Raw genomic sequence first — 10,033 nt, 5'->3', positions numbered from 1 at the left:
TGTCAATAAAAACCCTATAAAAGACACTTTAAATGCTTACTTAGCACTTTAACGGATCAATATCCAACCGAACAACCGGACTTTACCCGGAACACAAAAATATTGCCAAAGACATTGTTTTTACCTTTTTGAGCTAGTTAGGGTCCCCGAACACCCTAACACCCTATATATTAATAGACACATCAATATCCTAACAAAGTGCCATTTGATTTCAACTAATCACTAACTATATCATCACAAACCAACCCTTACCCCCCCCCCTAAATTGACGGTCACAAGGGGTGACCCACCCCTTGCCATTTCTTGATTATTTTATTCATCATTGTCTAATATCTAGTTAACACATTATACAATGGACTTTAGTGAATATTGGATTATAAGTATGCATGTTAGACACCCAATCTCTTTCATCCCACACTTAACATCAAAGCTCTCCTCTTTCCCCCTTTGCTTGTGTTCGGCCGAGACCACAACCACACCCATCATCACCATCAAGTCTTGATCTAGCTATTTTACATACATACAAAGGTGCAAGGTGACATACAAACAAGCCCGGTGTTCTTTGAAGCTCAAGAACCTCTCTAGATTTCTTTTATCCACCTCGTTTACATCTTGTTTCTTCCTTAGCCTTGAGCTAGTAGTAAGTGGCTCTATTCATCATCTTGATCTTGTTTATGGTGGTTAATATAAGATTTAATGGTTAAAAATAAAGAACACACAAGATCATAACATAAAGTCTTGAACATAAGATGAACAAGTTGGATAAAGAGAAGCTAGTTGTGTAAATCATGCAAATCTTGTTTAGTTGTGATTATTTCATGTTGTTTGTTGCAAAAAGTGGGATGGATCATCATCTAACCACACTAGATCATGTTTAAGAACATGAACTAGTAGTATGTTAGTATTAGAATTATGAAAGATGATGAAACCTTCCATCCATGAAACATGAACTTGAATAAAAGTAAATTTCTCTTGTAAAATAAGGTTCTAAACTAGTAGATCTAAAGATCTACAAGTGGTCTTTCGGAAGAACCAAGTGAAAGATGCAAGTCTTGTTAAAAACCCGGATCTTACATAAACTAAAAGCATTTTAGTAACTAAACTAGTGTGTAAACACTTGTGTAACAATGAAATTTCATAAAGAAATATTTTTGTAAATTATGACAAGAAGTTATTAAACTTCAAGTTCCTTAAAAGTAAAGTTTTTAAGAAACTAATTATATTTTTAAAGATAACAAAACCTACTAAATATGCTAGCCACTTACTACATGTTTTTACAAAACTTTCATGTTCATTGATCGCCTTCGTGATGGTCTTTGGTGTGACATTTGTAATCTCGGATGATTCGGATGTGAATGCGTTGAAAAACGTGTTATAGAATTCCTCAGCCATGATGTAAACCTGAACAGATAATCAAACAAACACAATCAGTATAGACACTATCAAATAAACTGAAACAGACCGACACTCGGTGAACGTGATATGATCTCGACACGAAATTTCACTTTTCGAGCGAAATAAGCACTTTGGGGCGAAATCAGAATATAGCAATTTCAAGCGAAATCAGAAATTGATAACTCGAGCGAAATCAGATCTGAATTTTGGAGCGAAATTAGAACATGTATCTTGGAGTGAAATCAACTAAGAACCCTGGAGCGAAATCAAGATGATTGTCTATCTGGAGCGAAATCAACACAGAGTTTGGAGCGAAATCACAAACTTTGTATCTGTTGGAGCGAAATCAGACTGATCCTTGGAGCGAAATCACACTATTTCGAGGGAAATCAAATATTGTCCATTCAAGCGAAATCAGCTCGAAGTCCATTTTGGTCCATTTTTAGTCCGAATTTAGGTGTGAAACTTTCAAGGGTTTATCTATGTCCAATTTTAAACAATCTGTGAAAATTTGATCCGGATTTGTTCGATAAAACTTCCTGAACAGATGAAAGAAGGTGTAGAATTCAGAATGTGGATGATATCAAGCTAAACTCTTCAACCTAGGCTCTGATACCACTTGTAGGATCGTTGTTTGACCCGACTGAGTCGATCAGAAGAGCTTTATATCCGTATCAAAGGCGGAATCAGTGAAACGGACGTGGAAACAGCTTGATACTATAATATCTGTCACATATATTGATTATAACACTGTTTACAACCTAAACAGATTTTGGCAGCACTTCGTTACAGATCTGGAAGTCGCGTACCAAATGAAAACACAAGTGCACTATTTATACTAGGGTTAATTTCGCTCCAAATGACCAAAATACACTTTCGGGCGAAATCAGAACTTTCTGATTTCGCTCCAAATGAACCTAAGTCATTTCAGGCGAAATCAGGAGTTTATGATTTCGCTCCAAATGGTCTTGGCCCATTTCGAGCGAAATTAGCACACTATCCTCTAAGAACTATTTCTTGAACCTCGTGCACTGATTATCCTAACCTATCCTATTTCATGATACAAGACGAAGTCAATAGACGTAATGCACTAACAGGTTTGTGTAGATGTTTATTCCTACAAGTGGATAAATGTTTTGGATATTTTTACAAGTGGTAAGAGGTTGGATCTTACAAGTGATTCGTCAAGGTCTTTAGTTAGAACTTGATGTAATCCTCATATATGTGATTGAATGAACAAGATGATGAACCAATCCCTACAAGTGGTAAATTCAACTAAACTAATTTTCTGAAAAAATCATTTTGATAAACAAACTTAAGTGTTTTGAAATCATAATGAGAAAATAGTTTGTTGAAAGGGGGAGTTCTGATTGTTTATGCCAAGTGGATGGCGAATTGAAGTGACTTGATATCAGTTGTCATTTTCTTGTATAGTTTGTTTTCAAATTTCTTTCTACTTAGTGGGTCAAGAGCTCAGTTTATTTTCAAAATTTGTTAAATGTGTTTGCATTTTAGGGGGAGAAAAAATTTCAGAAAATCCAAAAACATTTGAAAATTTGAAAAATTTGAAAAAGCCAAAAACATGAGAAAATGTACATCAGTAGACTGTTACAACATGCTAAAGAAATGTAAAGTAAAAATGTGATAATAATCTCACTGATGATATGCCAGTAGGTTTTGCACATTTAGTAAATTGTGACGAGATATAAACCTAAAAATTCAAACTTCCTTAATTCGTAGGGAACAATTTCTTGGATATATGCGTAACCCCCGAAATCTTGTTTGAAAGGTCCCTCTTTCTGAGATACTAGGTCTTTATACTCAGTGATATCTGGGGTATTATCCCGGGACTTCTGCTGAATGGAAATTCTGACCTAGTCCCCGTATAATACTTTCTGCAAATGCTTTGAAATATAAGCTCGCCCTCAGCAAAATGATGAAACAATAAAATTGATAATCATTGCTGTTGAAGAAAAGATCCTCTAAAGGGGACACACCAAAAGACGAACCGTCATCTCTCTGCTGAACGGAAGTTCTGACCTGAGCTCTCATGGTTTCGCATTTAATCCCTTTACAGATATCATCTGTGGTATACTCACCTGTAAGACTGAATATTAGGATCTGGATACGGGAGTATATTCAAGTAGTGGGACACGCGAATAAGTATAAGTTTTTAAAACATTAATCTCGTATCTCGTAACAGTTGAACTTTGTGTGAAAATTTAAGTGGACCAGTATACTGACAATCTAAGTGAATTGTTTAGAACTGAAAATGAAATGAAGCTTAATGGTGTTGGTGATTTGTCTCAAAAACTGATATGATCCTCTTACACAAACTCACAAAAATATGTCTGTAAATATTTCTTTACTGCATCATTTCTTACAAATGCCAAAAATATTTTTAGTGTGTTTTAGCATAAATTTTGAAAAACTCAAAAAGATTTTCGACAGCTGGTATTGGAAAGCTGATTTTCAAAATTCCAAGTGCTAAACATGATGACCATTTTGTGAGGGGGAGTATGTTCTTAATCAAATGTATTTTAATCAAATCTACAAGTGGTTCATCATGATTATAACTGATAAATTTTTCTGTTTGATTTGAGGGAGAGTTCGAGTTGATGTATACATGTTAATGTTTAAAATTGTAAAATTTATTGTTGAGTAGAGGATGTGCAGGATTAACTGGTGCAGATATCCTGAGCCGGATAAGAGCCAGGTTACAATCTTGGAACAAAGCCTTGAAAAGCCAGGTTCGAATACCTGAGGACTGTGTGGATAAAGTGTGAGCCAGACTATGATCCTGAAGCAGACGATGCTGATGAACTTAAGGAATGCCAGCACATTGTTAGGGGGAGTCTGTGGATGATAAGAGAAAAAGAAAAGCCCAAAGACTGATAAAGACTGAAGTTGCAAAGACTCGACACAGTTAGACTCGTCAACATCTGAGGGGGAGTCTGTTAGTGCATGCATCTGTCGACTTCGTCTTGTATCGAGTCTTAGTCTAGATAGGATAGATCAGGGCACATAGATCGAGAAAATCGGAAATGTTAGCCTTGTAAATGATGATTCCGCTTGAACTTGATGATTCCGCTTGAAATGACTTTGGTCAGTTTCAAGCGAAATCACAATCAAGTGATTCCGCTCGAAATGGATCATGTCATTTCAAGCGGAACCCTAACCCTGTATATACATGTTCAAGCGAGATCATAAGTATCGGTTCCTGATTTTCATACCGAAGTGCTGCCGGTGTGATTTCTGATTGTAATCTGTTATATATCAATCTTAAGTGTGTTTAAAGTGAATTCCTAGCTGTTTCTACATCAGTTTCTTGTTTTCCACACCTGAAACTGATCAAAACTCCTATGAACGACTCGTTCGGGTCAGTACACGATCCTACAGTTACCCTCAACCCAGTAGTTTGAGTCAGCAAGGATACAATCCTAAAGGGTTGGATTATTGAAAGATAATTAATTAAGTTATTAATGCGTAATGTGGTAGGCCCCTCTTTTGAAGGTGACGTTACCCTCGGCTAAGTAGTCCGAGTCAGCAGGGATACAGTCCTAAGTAGCCGGGTTAATGTATTAATAGTAGTTTACATATGAGGGGATCAAGAAATTCGGACCCCCGCCATCCAATACCATTGGGTATTGAAGGAGGTCCTACTAAGCTTGACCCAGGTCCTTGTAGGATCTATACATTTAACAAGGCAAGACTCTTACCAAACCATTCCCTTAACCCCCGACCAGGTAGCCAACATATCTCCATATAGACCGTGGAGATATGAATGGTGTAAATCTTTTATTTTATATAGACAGTAAATTAACGCCAAGACACCACGAACAACTGATAAGGAAGATTCACCTTCAACATAAGAAACTAGTTATTAAAGTCATTAATACATAAACAAATAAAAAGTGCGAAAAGATTAAAAATAGAAAGTATTACACTAAATGCTTTTCTTCACCAAGTGATGTAAGAGACTTAGGCAAACATGGCCTTTGATTGTCAAGAACTCTTACTATCAATCTTGGATCCCGAGACTACTACACACACTCTATGATGGATGATGGTGGTGGATGTGGGTTGTGATGGTGGTGGTGGGTGGGTGAAGTGTGAGAGAGGTGGTTTGCCAAGGGATGATTTGCAAGTGAGCTAAGCACCCTTATTTATAGCCTGCACAGAAGCCCAGACACGGCCCCGCGTCCATTGGGCAGGGCCCCGTGTCCATCCATCTTCTTTTTCTTCATTAAATGCAGTTTGTCTGTATTAGTTGACTACGCCCCCGTGTCCGCTGGACACGACCCCGTGTGCAGAAGCGTATCTATACTATCAAGATTTTCCTAGATTCTGCGAATCTTAGAGTTGACCACGGCCCCGTGTCCGCTGGGCACGGCCCCGTGTGCAGAAGCGTATCTGTACTATCAAGATTTGCTTGGATTCTATGAATCTTTGCGTTGACCATGGCCCCGTGACCGGTGGGCACACCCCCGTGGTGGGTGATAGAAGCTTCTACAACTTTGTCTTTTCTGCAGACACTTGGGCACGCTCCCGTGCTCACGAGCACGGGGCGTGTTCAGCCTTCTGTTTTCATGTTTTTGATTGGGAGGATGTTGTCGAGGGGTCGGGCATGCCACGTTTATTCCTTTTCTTGTATTTATGTTAGATTTAGCTTCCTTTTTGCTTCTTTTGTTCATTTGAGCTCATTTAATTCTGAAAATACAAAAGGAAGACAAAAGCACACTTTTTCCTACATTAGTACTAAAAAGGGTTAGTTTTATGCCTCATTTGATGTAATTTATATGTTGCATTTTACACACATCAAATACCCCCACACTTGAATCTTTGCTTGTCCTCAAGCAAAACTCTTTATAATGTGGCTTACACTCCCAAATGGAATGGGTAGAAGAGAAGGTTTTTGGGCTTGTCATAGAGTGTCGGGATTCCAAGATTTTTATTAGGTTTTATTTTTATGTTATTTACAATCATATTCGTCATGATTTATTTAAAACATTACATAAGAGGAATTATTTATTTGGGCATAACATGCCTCTTTAAAATTCCATTTATATACAAGTTCACATACCTCAAGGGAGATCACTCAACACTCGGCCGAAAATTTATTTTTGTGAAACACTCGAGAGCGGTATGGAACTTACTTCTACCATATGCTTGCCAAGTAATCAATCCTCCTCCTTTTTAACTATACACCTTTGTAAATATCAAGAGGACTTTGGGAAGGGTTAGGCTTGGGTTAAAGGTAGGTGGTTAGGTTAGTGGTTAGTAGAAAAGGGCGAAAGGCGTAAAAAGAGTCGGTTTTCGTAAGACTTTTTATTTTTGTAACTTTTTATTTTGATGAAGCATTTCTTCAAACAAAGTTCTTTTTGATAAACTTGTTTGTTTATTTTTTTTGGCTTCATCATCATTTTTTTTTTGATAATGAATGTCATATGAAAAACCGAGATTTTTACTAAAATAAAGGGTTTAAAATGAAAAAGGGTTTTGGTGGGTAAAAGGGTGTTTGTTTTATGGGTTAAGTAATGCAAAGGTTTAGGCTCAAAGGGGTTAACTAGGGGGATTTTGGGTATGTGGTAAAAAAAAAAAAAATAATGGTGTAGAAATAAAAAGGGTTAGTCCTAATGCCTCCATCATTTACTTACTCGGGTTTAAGTTGGTAAGTACCGGGAATGAATCGTCGTGGCAAGTTCTAGAGTTGTAAGAAACCAAGCGGCTATTCACACAAGAAACGAAAAATGAGCATTAAGTTTAAAGATGTGTATTTATATGCTCAATAAAGGCTCAAAACTTACTTTTTGTGGGAATGGGTTTTTATGTGATCAAGTATATATAATCAAAGTTTAACTAGACTTGTCATGCCTTTTCATAATTTTCTTGTGTTGGTTCTTTTTATCACGACGCTATCGGTTGTAAATTTGTAAAAATATAACCTTTAAAACTTGTAATTCCCAAATTAAACCAAGACAAGTAAAAAGAATTGAAAAAAAAATTTTGAAAAAAATTTGGAGTGATAAGCGGTTCCAATAGAGTTTTGTGTAAGGCTTGTAATTAGGACTTGCAAAATTCAAGGTTTTAGCATCCCCCCACACTTAAATTACACATTATCCTCAATGTATCCCAAAAATAAGTTTTTTAGGTTGATTGAATGTGTAATAGGTGTGTTAAAAACAAATTTTAATGTTACCGGGCATCTGGACACGGGCCCGTGGTGTCCGGGCACGGCCCCATGTTCAGGTTACCGGTAACAGAAAGTAACAAAAAGAAACAGAAGCCTGGGCATGGGGGCATGTTCAGTGAGCACACCCCGTGTCTAGTTACCTGAACTGGGCATTTTCTGCAGATTGTTCAGCACAGGACCGTGTTGGGTGGGCACAGACCGTGCTGAACTTGCTATAACGAAGAAAAACTGTCGGGAGGCTCTGTTTTTGTGCATGGGGTGCTAGTTTAAGTTTCCCTTGGTATCCTTCACCATCCCGAGTGTGTTTTATTCCTTAAAATTAAAACTAAACTAGAAAACATAAAAATTAATCTAAACTAAACTAAGGATAGTTCCGCGGAATGCCTCCGTGGTGCGCCACGTTTATAAGGGTCCTTGGTTAGACCCGAAGCCTGGTCATATGTTACCCAAGTGGGATGTTTTGCATCCCATGTGAAACCGTCAGAGAGCATCATCCAAACTCGAGTCTATGACCTTCATGTAATTGACCGGGTCGTCGTCTTCTACTCTCTTTCCAACTCCAAACTTCATTTCCTTGTCCCCAATCCTCAATGTTAGTGTTCCACCATTCATGTCTACCACTGCATGGGCCGTAGCTAGGAATGGCCTCCCTAGGATTAGTGGTACTTCTGTATCTTCCTCCATATCTAGTATGACAAAGTCGGCTGGGAAGACAAATTCGCCGACTTTGACCAATAGATTTTCAGCGACCCCTTGTGGATATTTGACGGACCTATCGGCGAGTTGTATGCTCATTTTTGTAGGGCTTGCTTTCCCTAGGCCGAGTCGGTTGAACATTGATGCAGGCATGAGGTTGATGCTAGCCCCGAGGTCGGCTAGTGCATTGCGAATGGGGGATTCCCCAATCGAACAAGGAATTGTGAAGCTTCTAGGGTCAATCTTCTTTATTGGGAGTTTGTTGAGTAGCAAGGCGGAGCATTCTTCGCTTAAATTAACTAATTGCAATAATTCAATTTTCCTTTTATGAGTGAGGAAGTCCCTCATAATTTTGAATATTTAGGCATTTGAGTTAGGACTTCGATAAATGGAATATTAACATGCAATTGTTTTAGCAAATTTTTGAACTTTGCGAATTGCTCGTTGGTCTTTTGGCGAATTAACCGACCGGGGTACGGAACCGGAGGATTCTTAGTGGGCTCTTGATTTGGTGGAGAAGCTGTCTCTTGTTGGGGCGTTGGTGGATTGGTGGTTTGGGTAGATCGGCTCTTTTTAGTTGGAGGTAATGGAGCCTCCTCGGGACCCACGGTACGGTTTCTCAATGTGATGAGATGTACTTGCGCCTTTGGGTTGGTTTCGGTATTACTTGGTAACACGCCTTGTGGTCTCTCGGAGAAATTTTGAGCTAGTTGATTTAATTGTTTTTCAATGTTTTGAATACTAGCTTGTTGATTTCTAAAATTCGATTCCAGTTGTTGGAATTGATCCGAGTTTTTCTTTTCGGTGACGGAGATGAGGAGAGATACGGTATCTTCATGCCTTTATCGTCCCCCTTGTTGTTGAGAGAAATTTTGTGACTCGTTTCTTGGTTGTTGAAAGTTTGTTCGTTGGTTTAGATTTTGTTGGTTACTACTATTGTCGGGTTCTCTCCAACCAAGGTTAGGGTGGTTACGCCATCCTTGGTTGTAGGTGCCCGTTGGAGGACCCGACGACCTAGGTCTATTTCTTTCATACAACTCCAATTTTCATTTGGCCCACCACACCCCTCGCAAGCCATAACCGAAGTCGTTTTTGCCATTTCTAACTTTTTTATTTTTAAAGAGAGGGCTTCAATTTGGGCTTGCAAGGAGGTGCTTTCGTCAACCTTATGGGAGCCCGGGGCAATAGATTTCATGCTCGGGGAGTGTGCCATTGAAAATTGGTTTGAGCAATTTCCTCAATTTGATTATAAATTTCATTTGGGCGGCGATTACCTGAAAGTCCCCCGGAGCTAGAGTCGAGTGTTTGTCTTGTGTGTGGAAACAACCCATTATAGAAGGTGGATACTTATTGCCATACCGCAAGACCGTGATGAGGACACTTTCTTAGTAGCTCCTTGAACCTTTCCCAAGTTTCATATAAGGATTCCCCATCCTCTTGTGAATATGTATTAATTTCAGTCATTAATTTAGCCGTTTAACCAGGAGGGAAATACTTATATAGAAAATTTTGGGCTAGTTCATCCCAGGTGTTTACCAAGCCAACTGGGAGGGTATTAAGCCAAGCCTTAGCTCGGTCTTTTAGTGAAAATGGAAACATTCGAAGGCGGATGGCGTTGTTTGATGCTCCATTGATCCGAAAGGTATCACATATTTCTAAGAAGTTAGTAATATGTAGATGGGGATCCTCCTCCGCAAGCCCATGGAAGGTTGCGGAGTTTTGAAGCATTTGTATCAAGTGCGGCCGAAG

General features: G+C 38.6%; 1 non-coding gene across 1 annotated transcript; it reads left to right on the top strand.

Moving 5' to 3' along the window:
- Positions 1-9,647: 9,647 nt before the first annotated feature.
- Positions 9,648-9,754, top strand: LOC118485986. Its single transcript, XR_004877843.1, has one exon. It is a non-coding gene; the product is annotated as a small nucleolar RNA R71 (small nucleolar RNA).
- The last annotated feature ends 279 nt before the right edge of the window (positions 9,755-10,033 follow it).

Source organism: Helianthus annuus, chromosome 13 (assembly GCF_002127325.2).
Source record: "Helianthus annuus cultivar XRQ/B chromosome 13, HanXRQr2.0-SUNRISE, whole genome shotgun sequence".
Lineage (NCBI taxonomy): Eukaryota > Viridiplantae > Streptophyta > Magnoliopsida > Asterales > Asteraceae > Helianthus > Helianthus annuus.
The sequence above is the reverse complement of the archived record's forward strand: the minus strand, read 5'-3'. Positions and strand labels throughout refer to the sequence as shown.